The sequence below is a fragment of the Malania oleifera genome, chromosome 7 (assembly GCF_029873635.1).
Source record: "Malania oleifera isolate guangnan ecotype guangnan chromosome 7, ASM2987363v1, whole genome shotgun sequence".
In the NCBI taxonomy this organism is placed as follows: domain Eukaryota; kingdom Viridiplantae; phylum Streptophyta; class Magnoliopsida; order Santalales; family Ximeniaceae; genus Malania; species Malania oleifera.
Window position 1 is genome coordinate 60,512,296 of NC_080423.1, and position 18,856 is coordinate 60,531,151.

Below are 18,856 nucleotides of genomic sequence, written 5' to 3' on the forward strand. Positions count from 1 at the left end.
TTATTAAAAATAATTATGAATGTGTGTTTTATATCAGAGATCAGTGTTTTTATTAAGCATGCATTTTCTCAGTTGCTGTTGATAGTGAAATACAAATGAATATATATTCTGTATTTATTTAAACTTTCTGCCACACACTCCAATAATTTATTCTTCCTTATTGAGATGTGTCTTACTCTTGTGGATGATTATATTTTCAAGTCCAGCAAGAGATCGAGCTTAGAGCTCTGGGCAGGGTAGCATTTTATTTTGATGATTTTTTGGGGTGACTATGAGGACAATTTATGTATAGTTTACATTTTTAAAAACTAGGTTGTAATATAAATAGATAAATGCTGTTATTTTTAGGGGTTTATAGATAAACTCTGGTATTTATTTTAAGGCTGCTTATTTAATTTCGCTACGTGATTGTAGTATACGGTATCAGAAACAGGTGAATTAAACACGTAGCCTCCGGGCCCCACATGGTGGGTTCGGGGCATTATAATTCACATTGCAAAATTCACATTCTCATATTCACATATCAGTATTCACATTTCATCATTCTCATTGCAACATTAACAGTGCAATATTCACATTTTCTGTATCACATCTCAAGATTTATACTGTAGATTTCACATTGCAGTATTTTCATTTCCTCCATTCACAACTCATTTCATCATTTCAATGATATTTCATCAGTTCAATGCTTATTTCATCTCATAATAACATATACATATCTCATTTCACGTTATTCAACATTTCTCAATAAAACATTTCCACATTTCATATTTCATCATTTCTTAGAAGGTACTTTTCAATACATATCACTTTTCATCATCTTTCACATTTCAAATCTCATATTTCAGCTCACATTTCATAGGCTCATTATTCTCAATGTAAACCATTTAACTTAATTTCAAATACATTTCAGTATAAATCATATGTCACATAATTTTAATATGATATTCATATCATAACAAATTTAAGGTAAAATATCATATTTCCATTTCTCATATTTCTTAACTAATAAGTTTTAGAAAAGACTACTATAATTTATTCCCCTTACCTAACTTACTGAGAGGTCCACTAACACCCTAAAACATACGCTCCTCGACATTCGTAGCTCAAAACTCTAAAAATCACATTTTCCCCAAGTTAAATGACTCATTTCCCAAAATAGCTTTCGTTTAATACTTCCTAAATTTCAAATACTCCAAGCAACCCATTAAACCCTAAAATATCTTACTTACCCTGATTTTGGGATGATGTTTCGGAGCTCCACACTGAAAATCTGCTTTACCTAAGTTGCAAAGAATCTTCCTAGGAACCTCATGGTGGTTCCTGATCTTCAATTTGGGCTTTAACGGAGCCAAAATCAAAGAAAGAGGGAGGGAAAATTGTAGGTTTAGAGAGAGAGAGAGAGAGAGAGAATCATGCGCTGAAAATGAGGGTTTCAATATTTATAACCCGACATTCGTCAATGAGTTCAAGTGATTCGTTGATGAACCCATAAAGGCACTTCATCGATGAGAAGACTAGTTCGTCGATGAACCTAAAATTTCTTGAAATTTTCCAAAGTCCCAGTATCTTCTCATCGAGTAGACATGTATACTTCGTCGACAAGAACTATAGGGACATTCATCAACGAAGACTCTGGGTTCGTCGACGAACCCCTGCCAATGCTCTCTTTCCCTTTTTCCTTGTCTTCATTTCTTTTCTTTTCCTTTCTCTTCCTTTTATTACTTTTATTAATTTAATTTTTTGGGTCTCTACATTCTCCCCTCCCTATAAAATTTCGTCCTTGAAATTTTCCATTTATCTTATTCTCATTCTTAAGAAGAAACACCACCATTTTATTAAGTACCCTCACATATGGCGGAGGAATACCATGGTTACATTACGATCCTGGGAGATTACAATAACCCAAATAAACTCTCCCAAAACCATTCATAGATAAAATCAAACACTACCTATCCTATACTACATTATTTAAATCAAAATACATACTTGAACCCTGAGTCCCGCTGAACAGGTGTGGGTATCTGTGGCACATTTGTTCCTCTAATTCCTAGGAAGCTTCCTCTACTACATGGTTGCACCACAGAACTTTTACCAATAGTATGCTTTTCGTATGCAACTCCTACTCTTTCCAATCTAAAATCTACACTAACACTTCTTTATAAGACAAGACATCACTAAGCTCCAAAGCCTCGTATCCGATCACATGGGAGGGATCTGGGACGTGTTTCCTTAACATGGAAACATTAAATACATCGTGAATTCTAGTCAAAATCGGCGGTAACGCCAACCTGTAGGCAACTGGACCCACTCTTTCAAGAATCTTGAATGGTCCAATATACCTAGGGTTTAGTTTACCCTTCCTCCCAAACCTCATAGCTCCTTTCAGCGGTGCCACTCTAAAAAACACATGATTCTCGACATCAAACTCTAGTTTCTGTCAGCGAGTAACTGCATAACTCTTCTGCCGACTCTGTGCTGTTATGATCCTGTCTCTAATGAGTTTGACTTTATCCTGAGTCTGTTGTATTAGTTTTGACCCCAATATCTGTCTTTCAACAAGATCATCCCAAGATAACCTAGATCGACACCTCCTGCCATATAATGCTTCAAATGGTGCCATCCTAATGCTGGTATGATAACTGTTATTATATGCAAATTCAACTGATGGCAAAAACTTGATCCAATTGCCTCCAAAGTCTAGCACACATGCACGTAGCATATCCTCCAATATTTGTATTATCCTCTCCATCTGTCTATCTATTTGAGGATGAAACGCTGTACTGAACGACAACTGAGAACCCATGGGCTTTTACAAACTCCTCCAAAAATGGGGTGTGAACCATGGGTCTTGGATTGAAACTATAGACACTGACATGTCATGCATTCTAACTATCTTTTATATATACAACTCTGTTAGTCTGTTTAAGGAGTAATTAACTCTGATAGGCAGAAAATGGGAAGTCTTCATCAGTCGATTTACGACTACCCAAATGACGTCCTGTCCATGTAGTGCCGATGGAAATCCTGTGACAAAATCCATCGCTATATCGTCCCACTTCCACTCAAGAATGTACAGCGGTTGCAATGACCCTGCGGATCACTAATGCTCAACTTTCACCTGCTGTCATGTCAAATACTGTGCTACAAACTCAGTGATCTCTCTTTTCATACTGCTCAACCAAAAAGAGTTCTGAAGATCCCTATACATTTTAGAGCTACTAGGATGTACCATATACAGGGATCAGTGCGCTTAATTCAGAATCACTTTCTTAATCTTGGGGTCAGCAGGTACACACAGTGTGGTACATATCCTTAAGGCTCCATCATTTGAGATACTGAAATCTGCCTCCTGACCATTCTGTACTTTCTTTATAAGCACTACCAATTCTGCATTACTCCTCTGAGCCACTTTAATTCTTTCCTATAGACTTACAATAAATGCCTGATGATCGCCTTCTATGAGTTCCATCCCAAGTCTCTCCAAATCCATTTGGACTGGATGCTAAATCTCCACTGCAGATACTAATGCTTCCATAAATTTTCAGCTCAAAGCATCAACTACCACATTAGCCTTCTCCGGGTGGTAACTGATGGTGTAGTCGTAATCTTTTATTAGCTCCAACCATCTTCTCTACCTCATGTTCAATTCTTTCTATGTGAAAAAGTATTTTAAATTCTTATGGTCAGTGAAAATTTTACACCCACCCCCATAAAGGTAATGTCTCCAAAATTTTAACACCTAGACCACCACTGCTAACTTCAGATCATGGGTAGGGTAATTCTTCTCATATTCTTTCAATTGCCACGAGGCATATGCTATTACTCTCCCCTGCTGCATTAGAACACAATCGAGCCTTTTATGCAATGCATCACTGTAAATCACGAAACCCTCTTCACCTGAAGGAATCGTCAACACCGGTGCAGTGACGAGCCGCCGCTTCAACTCCTAGAAACTCTGCTCACATTCATCGGTCCACTCAAATTTCACACATTTCTTGGTCAATCTCATCAAAGGAACCAACAATTTAGAAAAACCATCAACAAATCTGGGGTAGTATCCAACCACTCCCAGGAAACTTCTAATTTGTTGTATATTCTTAGGTCGTACCCAGTCTACTACCACCTCAATCTTGCTCGGATCTACTGAGATACCACTCCTGGATATCATGTGTCCAAGGAAGGTAACCTGCTTTAGCCAGAACTAGCACTTCTTGAGTTTCGCATACAATTTCCTTTTTCTTAACACTTGAAGCACTATCCTCAAATGTTCCTCATGCTCCTCTAGAATCTTTGAATATACCAGTATGTCATCAATAAATACCACCAAAAACTGATCTAAATACTGGTAGAATACCCGGTTCATCAAATCCATAAACACTGTAGGAGCATTTGCTAGTCCAAACGGCATAACCAAAAATAGTGGCCATACCGAGTTTTGAATGCCGTCTTTGAAAAAATCCTTTGCTCTTTCCTTTACCTGATGATATCCAGATCGTAAATCTATCTTTGAGAAAGTCTGTGTCCCCTGTAACTAATCAAATAAATCATCGATGCAGAGAAGTGGGTATTTATTCTTGATAGTCACTTTTTTAATTTCTCTGTCGTCAATGCACATTCTCATCTTCCCATCCTTCTTTTTCACAAACAATACCGGCGCTCCCTAGGGCGACATACTGTGTTGAATAAATCCCTTGTCTAAAAGTTCCTGCTACTGGTCCTTCAATTCTTTTAATTTCATCGGTGCCATTCTGTATGACACTTTCAAAATCGGCGTTGTCCCCAGAACCAGATCAATAACAAACTTTACCTCACGATCAGGAGGTAGTCCTGATAAATCCTTGGGAAAAACATCAAAAAAATCCCTCATTATCGGGTTGTCTTCTAACCTCAACTCCCTTTCTATAATCTTCTTCAAAAAAGCCACATATCCCTAACAACCCTCTAACAACAATGGCCTTGCCTGAATGGCGGATAACAACTGTGGTAGGGTGCGCACACATGACCCCACGAATCTGTACTCCTGTCCTCGTAGAGGTCTAAACACTACCTCTATCTGATTGCAGTTAATACCAACATAGTGAGTAGCTAGCCAGTCCATTCCCAGTATCACCTCAAACCCATGCATATCCAAGACCACCAGATTAGCTAATAAAGACCTCCCCTAAATGCATACTAGATAGTTCTCGAGTACCTTCTCACATATCCCCACAACCCCTGTTAGCGTAACCATTGACAAATGGATACCTAACTGCTGTGTTTCTAACCCAAAAAATTTTACAAACTCTCAGGCGAAAAAAGAATGAGTCGTCCTTGAATCAAACAAAGTAGTAGCTGTAAATGACAGAATTGAAACTGTACCTGTCACAACATCTCCTACCACCTCAGCATCCTTTGGTGTCAGCGCATAGACTCGTGCTGGGACGATATTCCCCGGCAACGGCACCAAAAACTTGACTCGTTCTGAGTTATGCCTCCAAGTGCAGAAGTGTCAAGTTGTATCAAGGATGAGGCCAAGATCGTATTCCACAGGGACCACTGAGTATCAAAGTATTTACGCAAGTTTACTGAAATCCTGTTGCTGAAAAATGGGGTTTGAAAATCTTTTTGGTCTTTTACGATTTTGAAAATAGTAAACAAAGTGAGAGAAGGTTGAGTAAACTATCAAAATGAGACTAAAATTTTATCAATTTTCCAAAAATGTAAACCTACTAACGCAATCAAATTAAACAGATTAACTGAAACAATTTTTACCAAACACTTGGGTTACGGGTCAATGTCTGCTTGCTTCCATCGTTTACTAATTCCCTAGGCCTTACTCCTCTTCTTGTTAATCCAATCAAGGCATTAATAAGATGAAATTTTATTACTAAACCCGAGTAAATTTGCCACATCCAAACGGAAGAAAATATAAACTCTCATTAAGCATCAATCGAATGTCGTGTAAATTAGTTGATGAAAATTCTAGATTAAATCAAGGTTTTGATGTGCCTAACGTCAAAAACAAAACAAGAAGTAAGAGCTAACGATTTATCAATGATCCCTTCAATTTTCGGTTTTAACTAAATAAAAGTTTAACAATGATATCATAGGATAACTAATAAACCATGGAACGCAAACGACATGGACCCACAACCCGAGTTACCGATCTTAGCCACTCATGCTTGTAATCCACAATTGTTGAGTCAAATCAATTCCATGGTAGCTCATTGCATCAATAAAACGAAAGATAACAAATTAAAACAACCCTAACACTTGAACGATAATGAAACACAAGAAAAATACGAACTTTGATAAAACTAACCCTAAGTAAATTGAGCTTCAACAAACAGAAAAATTAAATCTTGAAAAAACCCTCGAAACAAAAACACCTTTTTTCATTTTTCTTTTTTTTATTTTTTATTTTTTTTAAGAATAAAATCGGGCTTTACCAAACTAATTAAATAATTCAAATATTAATTAAATCAATGGAAAAATTCAACTAAGAGCGATTAAATAAACAATTAAAGTTCAACAATAATAAAACTCCCTAACTAATATTCAAAATCCAAAATTTCACTAGTTAATTTAATAATAAATAATGATAGAGAGAGAGTGAGAGAGAGCAGGGGCCTGTTGTGGGCTGGTATTTGCTTCAGGATGTGCTGGCCTGCTGTGGAGTGTCTCGGTGGTGATTTTCTGCTGCAGAGGCTCGTGTAGAGGTGGCTGTGGTGGTGCAGAGGATTGAGGAGAAGGGAGGCCTACTGGTGCTTCACGGGAAGCTGTTGCAGGGGAGCTGTGCTGCTAGATGGTGTGCAGCGGGAGTGGCTCTATTCTGGAAGAGCTCTCGGCCTACTGCTGTGAAGGAGCTGGAGGTCGGGGCTGCTGTCTTGAAGATGGCTGGAAGTCGGTTGTGTGGTGGCTCTCGGGTCTGTTGGTGTGCCACGAAGCTGGAGCAGCAGGTAAGGAACAGGGAGAGGGAGAGACTGCAAGAGATTAAGGAAAACAGGGGAAGAAGGAAAGGGAAACAGAGAAGGAGCAAAGCAGCAATTGAAAGAAAAAAAAATATAAAACCAAAGAAGAAGAAGAAGAAGAAGAAGAAGAAGAAGAAGAAGAGAGGAGAGGAGAGGAGAGCCCTCACGGGGCTGCCTGCGCAAGGAGAGGAAGAAAAGAAGATTTAAAGGAAGAGCTGGGTGCCCTAGGATTCGGTGTGGGGACCCGGCCATGCGTGGCCGGGTCATATCAATGACCCAATTATTTTATTTTATTTTTTCATTTTCTTTTGTTCTCTGTTCATCGCAAATATGACTCTTCTGGAGCCTGTAGCTCATAAAACTTAAAACACAAAAGTTGTGGATAATCATTTCCTCTTTCACTAGAAATTTGAATCGTCTCGATCGGAGTTTGTACGGAAAAGTTATGTATGAAATACGAAAAAGTGTCGGTTTTGGTTCCCGGGAATTTTCCTGCGACAAAAAGTTACCAAAACTTTATAAATAGTGCAATAAAGTTCAAGAATGATGATTTTGGCACTTTATTAAAATATTAGACAATTTTGGACATTTAATTAAAAATATAAACCATAAAGCCCGGGTTAAGATGCCCAATTACGCAGTTTTGACGCGTAATCACACCCCCCAACTAACGTTTTGCTAGTCTCTAGCAAATGAAGTGAATGAATGTCAGGGCAGTGCCTACAACTTCAAACTCCAGTGATCATGAACTCAATGCACATGCGACATAATTATACCACTTTACATACAAGAATATAACCGAAATTCACACATGCTTGTTCATATTCGATGCACATTCTCCAAAGCACATCACTCATGCAAGTTTCATCATTCATATGTCATTTAAATGCAGTATACTCACTTGAAGTTAATTAGTGGCACATTCAGAGTTAATGCAGTCATATAAGTTTGAGTATAAACAGGTAGACTCTCGAGGTGTGTGTGTTGTGTGTGACTCAGTACACCTAGGACGCCAGTGGACACTTACAGAACGGTCACTTTGACTCGGCCTAACTGGTATACCCTCAAAAACACTCAAAAAGAAAGAAATGGGTTCGCTCATTATATGTGAGGAGAAGTGTTGCGATCAAACATCCCACATAATAAAAGGAACAACGGTAAATGTATGGAGTGGACTAATCTGGAAAGGATCTAGCCTATCTATGAGGTGTCGGGTCCTTCACCCTAGCATCTTCTCACCTACTCGCCACATCCAACTGAGACCACCCTAGATCAACTGATTCACAAACTTGTCGTGAACACATCTGAGGCATTAACTGGTTGAAGAATCTTCGTACGTAGAGAACATGTGTTGTGTCCTTGAATTTTTGTGATATTTCTGTGGAGCAGACATTAGCATTTCATTTCACGCGCATATTTATTTCTTATCATTTCTTCTGCTCGTTCTTTATTTTTCTGCTTTTTCTTGAACAATTAACACAATCATAACACTTCTTTTGTAATCTTCATACCATCAACGGGAATTGAGTTCGAATAGTGGTCCATGAACTAAGTCTGTCTCTAGGGGTGGCTCAGCCTTCACATCTTGAGTAGGCTACAAGACCTAGGTTTCTATCTTCCCACTAGAAGTCACCTCTAGGCTAGCAAATCAAAGACAAAGACTAGTGTACAAGGAATCATCCAGAAAAAAAAAAGAGAATTGAGCTCCATGAACTCTGATTTGATATTAACGCTCAAAAGGACGATACATAGCTCAAGGATATCTCACAAGGTGTCATAGTCGCCACGGGTATTCTCTCAATGCTCACAGGAAACCCTAAGTGCAATGAATCACGTGAGTGTGTATTCGACCTCATGAGATGTCATGTAAATACAGAAAATTATATAGCCAAATTAACATGAATGTACTACCAATCAATTATTCATGGAGTCATAAAATCATATAAAGAGAAACTACGCATAAATGACTCAAGTGTGTAGTTCTTAGGTTATATGTAGGTATGTGAAGTGTACGAGTCAATGTTAAGCATAGCATAATTCAATGTAATTCCTCACTACTCTTCCTTTCTTTCTTTCCTTCTTTGTGATCTTTGTGATTTTTTGAGGATTTTTTTTTTGTGTTTTTTTTTTAATATAAAATCCAGTACGTATACGTGCATAGTGGCATAGTGTCACATGCAAATGCTCACCCCCCCCCCCCCAACTAAAATAGAACATTGTCCTCAATGTGAAAGCATAGGGGAAATAGAAAAACTGTGCACAGGAAAAGTGGGGCGTACCTGGATGAAGAAATAATAGAAAAGGAAAACTGAACTAAAGGAAATTGTACCTATCAATAAACTAAAAATAAGACAGAATGAAACAAAATGAAATCAAAGGAGAGAAAAACGTCACAGTGTGTCTGGAGGAGGCTCGGGAGGAATTTCGTTTGGTGGGTGCAGATTTATAAATTGAACTAGCGAATCTCCAAATTGAGTCGCCATAATGCATTAGCTTTGTTATTTGCACATAAGTTATCTATGAATAAATCAATACTTTCCACAATATCAGACAACACATTTTCAAATTGTCTTTCTTGTTTTAACAAGAAAGGATCCTTATCCAGTATAGTTTCTAGGAAATATACTTCTTTAAGAACCGGCCTTTGAGGAAAAGTTTTTGGAACAATTACCTTTGGATCTTCAGAAGCATCAACATTAAAATTTGTACCTGATTCCTTGAAGGTTAAAGTCTCACCATTCTGCTCAACTTCTTCATCTAGTGCACCAGTCACCTTACTATAGCTGAGATTTGCTTCGGCATTACAATCATTGACATTTGCTTTAATATAGGATGACGATTCCATGATTGCAATCTGTACTTGAGTATCTAGCTGGGCTTGAAATTTGGATTCATCTATCTCCAAAGCATTCAATAATGTGTTCAGCCTAGTCAATTCGGTGCTTATCTCGTTGATGGCTTGAGAAGTTTTAGAATTGATCACATTTTGGCTTGCCATGAACTGTTGCAAGCTAACGGTTAGCTGCTGTATGGAATCTTCCGTTTCCCTTCTTTGCATTGGAGGAGGCTGATTTACTAAGTAAGAGAGTCCCGAGTCTTGGCCAGATGCTGCATAAGGAATGCATTGACTTTGTTCCTGGGGAGATGGCTCCACTTGGTCATTCGTCCAACTAAAATTTGAATGACTTTTACAACCTACATTGTAAGTATCAGAATAAGGTTCATAAGAAATCTCAGAAACCATATACACCGGGTTAGACTGATCAAGCAAAACTTCCTTAAGAGCATGAATAGTTGGACATGCATCAGTCGCATGCCCTGGATCCTCACATATGCTGCATTTTTTAGAAGATGATGGTAAAACATGCATTTCATTTACCTCCTTAAGCTCAATGGAATCTAACCTTTTGGACAACAACGCAAGCCTAGCATTCAAATCATCAACTTCTTCCAATTGATACTTACCACCCCCACTAATACATTTTTGCTTTTCAAATTTATCATACACATTAGATACATCCCAAGATTGGGCGTTTTCAGCCAAATAATCAAAATAGTCAAAAACTTCTTCAGGTTCTTTATTGAAAAACTCACCATTACACATTATTTCCACAAATTGCCTCATCTTTGGTTGCAACCCCTCATAGAAAAAACTGATGACCCTCCAATTCTTATACCCATGGTGAGGACATGCATTTAAAAGGTCTTTGAAATGTTCCCAACACTGATAAAATGTTTCCACATCCTTTTGGCAAAAATTCATGATTTGTCTTTTCAAAGCATTAGTTCTTTGCATGGGAAAAAATTTCTTTAAAAACTCAGTTTGCATTTCTTGCCAAGTCCCAATGGATCTTGGCCTTAAGGAATAAAACCAGGTTTTTGCCTTATCTTTTAAAGAAAAAGGAAACAATTTCAGTTTTATTACCTCTTCAGTGCACGTTCTATCCATGAATGTGGCACAAACTTCTTCAAACTCTTTAATATGCAAATATGGATTTTTAGATTCAATGCCATGAAAATGAGGTAATAATGGAATCATCCCAGGTTTAAAATTAAAAGCATTTGCATTCAAAGGTAGAACAATGCAGGATGGGGTACAGGTCCTAACAGGTTGCAAATATTCTCTGAGTGTCCTATTAGGGTTCTCCATATCATGAGGTTCATTCTCAGCCATGATGCTATGTGTATCAAATAGTGATTCAAGTGATTCAAGTGAAATAGGTTCACTCGATGATGAGATGGATGAGTTTGTCCTGACTAGTCTAAATGTGTTATCTCTAGCCCAACTAGTCATACAAACACAGTATAAATAAAAGCAAATAGGTCAAAGGAGAGGAAGTAGATATCACCCAAGCTATGAAGACGTTCACAGCTCTAAAACACCTCTTTGAAATCTGAGAAACACTTTGATGACACCAATTAGTCCCTGGCAACGGCGCCAAAAACTTGACTCGTTCTGAGTTATGCTTCCAAGTGCAGAAGTGTCAAGTTGTATCAAGGATGAGCCCAGGATCGTATTCCACAGGGACCACTGAGTATCAAAGTATTTACGCAAGTTTACTGAAATCCTGTTGCTAAAAAATGGGGTTTGAAAATCTTTTTGGTCTTTTACGATTTTGAAAACAGTAAACAAAGTGAGAGAAGGTTGAGTAAACTATCAAAATGAGACTAAAATTTTATCAATTTTCCAAAAATGTAAACCTACTAACACAATCAAATTAAATAGATTAACTGAAACAATTTTTACCAAACACTCGGGTCACGGGTCAATGTCTGCTTGCTTCCATCGTTTACTAATTCCCTAGGCCTTACTCCTCTTCTTGTTAATCCAATCAAGGCATTAATAAGATGAAATTTTATTACTAAACTCGAGTAAATTTTCCACATCCAAACGGAAGAAAATATAAACTCTCATTAAGCATCAACCGAATGTCGTGTAAATTAGTTGATGAAAATCCTAGATTAAATCAAGGTTTTGATGTGCCTAACGTCAAAAACAAAACAAGAAGTAAGAGCTAGCGATTTATCAACGATCCCTTCAATTTTCAGTTTTAACTAAATAAAAGTTTAACAATGATATCATAGGATAACTAATAAACCATGGAACGCAAACGACATGGACCCACAACCCGAGTTACCAAACTTAGCCACTCATGCTTGTAATCCACAATTTTTGAGTCAAATCAATTCCATGGTAGCTCATTGCATCAATAAAACAAAAGATAACAAATTAAAACAACCCTAACACTTGAACGATAATGAAACATAAGAAAAATACGAACTTTGATAAAACTAACCCTAACTAAATTGAGCTTCAACAAACAGAAAAATTAAATCTTGAAAAAACCCTCGAAACAAAAACACCTTTTTTCATTTTTTTTTTTTTTTAAGAATAAAACCGGGCTTTACCAAACTAATTAAATAATTCAAATATTAATTAAATCGATGGAAAAATTCAACTAAGAGCAATTAAATAAACAATTAAAGTTCAACAATAATAAAACTCCCTAACTAATATTCAAAATCCAAAATTTCACTAGTTAATTTAATAATAAATAATGATAGAGAGAGAGAGAGAGAGAGAGAGAGAGAGAGAGAGAGAGAGAGAGAGAGCAGGGGCCTGTTGTGGGCTGGTATTTGCTTCAGGATGTGTTGGCCTGCTGTGGAGTGTCTCGGTGGTGATTTTTTGCTGCAGAGGCTCATGTAGAGGTGGCTGTGGTGGTGGCTCTCGGTGGTGCAGAGGATTGAGGAGAAGGGAGGCCTACTGGTGCTTCATGGGAAGCTGTTGCAGGGGAGCTGTGCTGCTAGATGATGTGTAGCGAGAGTGGCTCTGTTCTGGAAGAGCTCTCGGCCTACTGCTGTGAAGGAGCTGGAGGTCGGGGCTGCTGTCTTGAAGATGGCTGGAAGCCGGTTGTGTGGTGGCTCTCGAGTCTATTGGTGTGCCACGAAGCTGGAGCAGCAGGTAAGGAATAGGGAGAGGGAGAGACTGCAAGAGATTAAGGAAAACAAGGGAAGAAGGAAAGGGAAACAGAGAAGGAGCAAAGCAGCAATTGAAAGAAAAAAATACAAAACCAAAGAAGAAGAAGAAGAAGAAGAAGAAGAAGAAGAAGAGAGGAGAGGAGAGGAGAGGAGAAGAGAGCCCTCACGGGGCTACCTGTGCAAGGAGAGGAAGAGAAGAAGATTTAAAGGAAGAGATGGGTTCCCTAGGATCCGGCGTGGACAACCCGACCCGGCCATGCATGGCCGGGTCACATCAATGACCCAATTATTATATTTTTTTTCATTTTCTTTTATTCTCTGTTCGTCACAAATCTGACTCTTCTGGAGCCTGTATCTCATAAAACACAAAACAAAAAAGTTGTACATAATCCTTTCCGCTTTCTCCAGAAATTTGAATCGTCTTGATCGGAGCTTGGAAAGAAAAGTTAGGCATGAAATACGAACAGGTGTCGGTTTTGGTTCTCGGGAATTTTCCTGTGACAAAAAATTATTCAAACTTTATAAATAGTGCAATAAAGTTCAAGAATGATGATTTTGGCACTTTATTAAAATATTGGACAATTTTGGACATTTAATTAAAAATATAAGCCGTAAAGCCCGGGTTAAGATGCCCAATTACGCAGTTTTGACGCGTAATCAGTCCACCTCGGGGTGCTTGATGACCTCCTCGGTATGGTCTATAAGTAGGCGCAACAACTATCGGTGCTTAGTAGTCTTTCGCCATATGCCCAGGCTGATGGCACTGATAACATATCACCTCCTTAACTCGGCATTCTCCTGAGTATCTCCTATAGCATATGGGACAAGAAAGGGGCATCTGCCTGCCCGTTACTGCCCAATTTTCCACTCCCTATCTCCATTCTCCTTTGTTGTCCTACCTCCTCCAAGGTTCTTGATTGGACCTTGCTTGAAAATCTGAAGGCATGGGCCTTTTTCCCTAGCTTTGCACTACAGTGCCTCTTTGAAGGCCACTCTTAATCACCGTAGCTCTATCCACTACCTTTGCAAATGTCGTGGCCTGAAAGCCTATAACCTGCTCAAATAGACCCTATCTCAGGCCCTCCTCGAATTTCCTTGCTTTCCTTTCCTCATTCAGATTAGATACAGAGCAAACAAAGATAGCTCAATGAATCTAGTTGCATACTACTATACTGTCATCAGTCCCTGCGTCAAGTGCAGAAACTCAGTTGCCTTTGAACTTTTAATGGTAGCGGGGAAGTATCTTTTGAAAAAGATCTCCCTAAAGTAGCTCCATGTCATCGCTACAGGGTCAGGTCTCTGCTCTTCCAACAGTATCGCTGATCTCCACTAGTGCTTTGCCTTCCCTGTCAGCTTAAATGTCACAAACAATACTTTTTGCTCATCTGTACATGGGAGAACTGCCAACATGTCCTCTATATCCTGGACCCAATTCTCAGCCACAAGTGGGTCAGCTCCTCCAAAGAATGATGGGGGTCTCATATGTGTGAAATGCTCAATCGTGCAGCTCTACTCCCCTGAACTTCTAGCCATCTTCGCCATCATTTGTTGGATGACACTACGTAGTACAACATCAGGATCTCCGCCACCCATACTGGAATGCCCTGCATCATCACCCCTAGCATGTGCACTACTACTCCCTAGATCCATCCTGCAAATGGTATAAAACTGTTTTAGAACTTTATTATCATAATTCACTAATACACCCAACATAAAACCCACAAGATATTTTGCTATAAACATTTCTCTTAACATTCTCAATCCCCATTTAAGATTCAATCCTACCACTTAAAAACAAGAACCGGCTAGTATTCATGGTTTTCTAGAAGTCGTCACCCTAGGAAAAATGCAGAAACAACCACGTAACTCCTGCCTCCAGGTCGCAAGATAGAACCCTAAATTTCAAACTCATTCTCTAAATACAACTAACTCATATCTCATCAATATCCATTCCTATACTCTAATATTGTATTCCAATGTTTACTAAAGTCTACAGAACCTAACAACCTAGACTCTGATACCAAACTGCGATGCCCCGATTTTTCATACCATTTTTTTCAATATAAATAAAACATATTAAATACATATCGGCCACGTTAACACCTCTGATACCATCTATACATAACTCGACCCGAAGTGGGTACCAGGTACACAATCATTCTCATATACACAAACCTAACAGCGAAAGTCATTATATATATACATACCACAGCGAATGCACATACCAGAGTACTAATTCATCCATAATTACATTTCTAAATAATTCCCAAAAAGAAACACAGAATGCTCTAGGGGAATCCTTCAACCTTGGCTCAGAACACTCACCCTGTCTACGCAGGGTATCCGCTGCCCTCTATCTTGGAGCTCTATCACCTAGTCTATCTCGGTTTGCTGAAATATTTAAATGATTGGGCGAGACACATCTCAGTAAAATGGAATAAATTATCTACAGTGTGTCGCAGTATGAGTTTCATTATATCATAACATATATTCATTGCAGTGATAATATCTTCTAAGAAAATATATCATTTCTACTCATAATCACATAAATATAAAACACAAGCTTTTACAAGCTTTAATTCCATGTCCAAATTCATTTCCATGCCACCCATGTTTATCAGCAAAGTTCCCAAGAATATGGGAGATTACACGCCCATAAATGTAGCTCCCCTCTGCTTTGATATCGTTTGTATCCTTGCCCGATTAACTTGGGTTCGACTATAACTGATACTTATTAGGGCACTTAGTTTACTCAGTAAGCCCTTAGGCGGAGTGTTTTACTTCGCTTCATTATTTATATTATTAATTCACGCTATTTCATTTTCCATTCCATTTCTTTTCTATTTCATTTCCATTTCATTTCTATTTCACATATAGCTTATGAGTGTCCTTGGTAACCAATACATCCGCGTCTGTAACTCATGGCTACCCTGAGGATATTTTCCACTCCATTCTTCACCCCATGGTTGAGGTCTCTTTTTATACTCCACGCCATGCTTCCCCCCATGGTCAGGGTTGTGCGGCCCGAAGGTTGGACCTAACCACGGTTGGCCTACCCGGTTATATAAAAATAAACGTACGTATACTCGTCTGTAGTACAAATGGCCTGCCATATACCTTGGTTTGGATCTAGGGGGCAAAACAACCCATCACACTGGCTCATTTGAACTGTCACGCCACACGCTCCACGAGTCCGTGTGGTTGCACTTAATCACCACTAGCAATGGTATCGTGCTCAATTCAATAAAACATCCATCTATTAGGGTTTCATTCCACATTTCAATAATTCACAATTGCATTATTCACAATGCAATTTTCCATATTTCCAGTATTCTCATTTCACAATCATATTGCAATATTCACGTTGCAATATTCACATTCTCATATTCACATTTCAATATCCGTATTGCAGTATTCACATTACAATATTCACATTCTCATATTCACATATCAGTATTCACATTTCATCATTCTCATTGCAGCATTAACATTGCAATATTCACATTTTCAGTATCACATCTCAAGATTTACATTGTAGATTTCACATTGCAGTATTTTCATTTCCTGCATTCACAACTCATTTCATCATTTCAATGATATTTCATCAATTCAATACTGATTTCATCTCACAATAACATATACATATCTCATTTCACATTATTCAACATTTCTCAATAACACATTTCCACATTTCATATTTCATCATATCTTAGAAGGTACTTTTCAGCACATATCACTTTTCATCATCTTTCACATTTCAAATCTCATATGTTAGTACACATTTCATAGGCTCATTATTCTCAATGTAAACCATTTAACTCAATTTCAAATACATTTCAGTATAAATCATATGCCACACAATTTTCATCTAGTATTCATATCATAATAAATTTAAGGTAAAATATCATATTTCCATTTCTCATATTTCTCAACCAATATTTTTCAGAAAAGACCACTATAATTTATTCCCCTTACTTGGCTTACTGAGAGGTCCACTAACACCCTAAAACATACGCTCCTCGGCGTTCATAGCTCAAAACCCTAAAACTCACATCTTTCCCAAGTTAAACAACTCATTTCCTAAAACAACTTTCGCTTAATACTTCCTAGGTTTCAAATACTCCAAGCAACCTATTAAATCCTAAAATATCTTATGTACCCTAATTTTGGGATGATGCCCCGGAACTCCAAACTGAAAATCTGCTTTGCCTAAGTTGCAGAGAATTTTCTCAGGAACCTCATGGTGGCTCCTAATCATTAATCCGGGCTTTATCAGAGCCGAAATCGAAGAGAGAGAGAGAGAGAGAGAGAGAGAGAGAGAGAGAGGAGAGAGAGAGAGAGAGAGTGAGAGGAGAGAAAATCATGTGTTGAAAATGAGGGTTTCAATATTTATAGCCTAACATTCGTCGACGAGTTCAAGTGATTCGTTGATGAACCCATGAAGGCACTTCGTCGATAAGAAGGCTAGTTCGTCGACGAGCCTGAAATTTCCTAAAATTATTCAAACTCTTGGTATCTTCTTGTCGATGAGATACGTATACTTCATTGACAAGAACTATAGGAACATTTGTCGACGAAGACTCTGGGATCGTCGACGAACCCTTGCTGATGCTCTCTTTCCCTTTTTCCTTCTCATTTATTTCTTTTCTTTTCCTCTCTCTTCCTTTTATTACTTTTATTAATTTAATTTTACGGGTCTTTACACACATTATATGCCTTCTCACTTATAGGTTGTCGACATCTTCACAAAGAGTGTCACTAGACCTCTATTTGACTTCTTTCGATCTAAACTCCACGTCCTATCCAATATGATGCTCTGCTTGCAAAGGGGGGAGGGGGTCTTGAGGATAATTTGCCTCAATCAAAGGCCTCCCATATGTGATATAATTGACCCTTAATTTTAGGCCTTAATTCTAGGAGATTAACCTTATTGAATTTGTATATTCTTTCAATTTCTATTGTAATCACAATTAATGTATGCAAACTGTAAATCATTATAAATAGAAAATACTCACCACTCTAAATGTGTGGTGGTTTCATCAAATATTCTCAGGAATTATGAAAAAAATGAATTCCATAAAACGTAGTTCCCTTCACATTATCGAAGAACTCACATAATAGCAGTAAGATATGTTGACCTTGGGGTAGTCATAAATTGACTCATGAAGTGTATTTCATATTCAAAATATAGATGAGTAACCATGAGAGAACCAAGCTACCAACTAATTGGAGATAAGGTTGTTAGTATTGGTGTATTCCCAAGAGGGGGCGGGGGTGAATTGGAATTTTAAACTTTTCTCCTAGGTTAAGTTAAAAGTCAATATGATTTGGCAATCTATGGTCTTTTTATACAATCCCAAATGTGCAGATAGATATAAGAAATGTAAATTAAATCATGCACTTCATTCAAACTATAACACACACGTGCAGAAATGTAAATTGCGGAAATGCAAATAAACACACGATATGTTATCGGGGTTCGGCCAACTGTGCCTACGTCCCTGCCTCTAGCTCGCAAGCCTGAGGATTCCACTAATGGTTCACTTAAAGGGTGGCGCGGCACCTAATACAACCAGGTCAATTAGCACAGGGCTGACCTTAACCTTTACAAACTCTCCTTGTGGGGCGGAGAAGGCTCTAGGTCAAATTCATAGGGCTAACCCCAACCTGATCCTTCCGAGTTAGAACAAACCCCCTCAGGCCATGCTTGGAAATACAACAGTATTTTTCATATAGTAACTGGTACAGTGATTATGCTTCTCAAGTAAAGCAGATATGTACCCAATATGCACAGTATAATCAATTAACCACACATCAACAATATAGGTAAATGTAAGTTTAGTGATGTGTATTTTTGTGCAAGCTATACTCAACAAGATATGATCGCTAATATGTTTAAGAGTGTTCTAATCAAGCTATTTCTT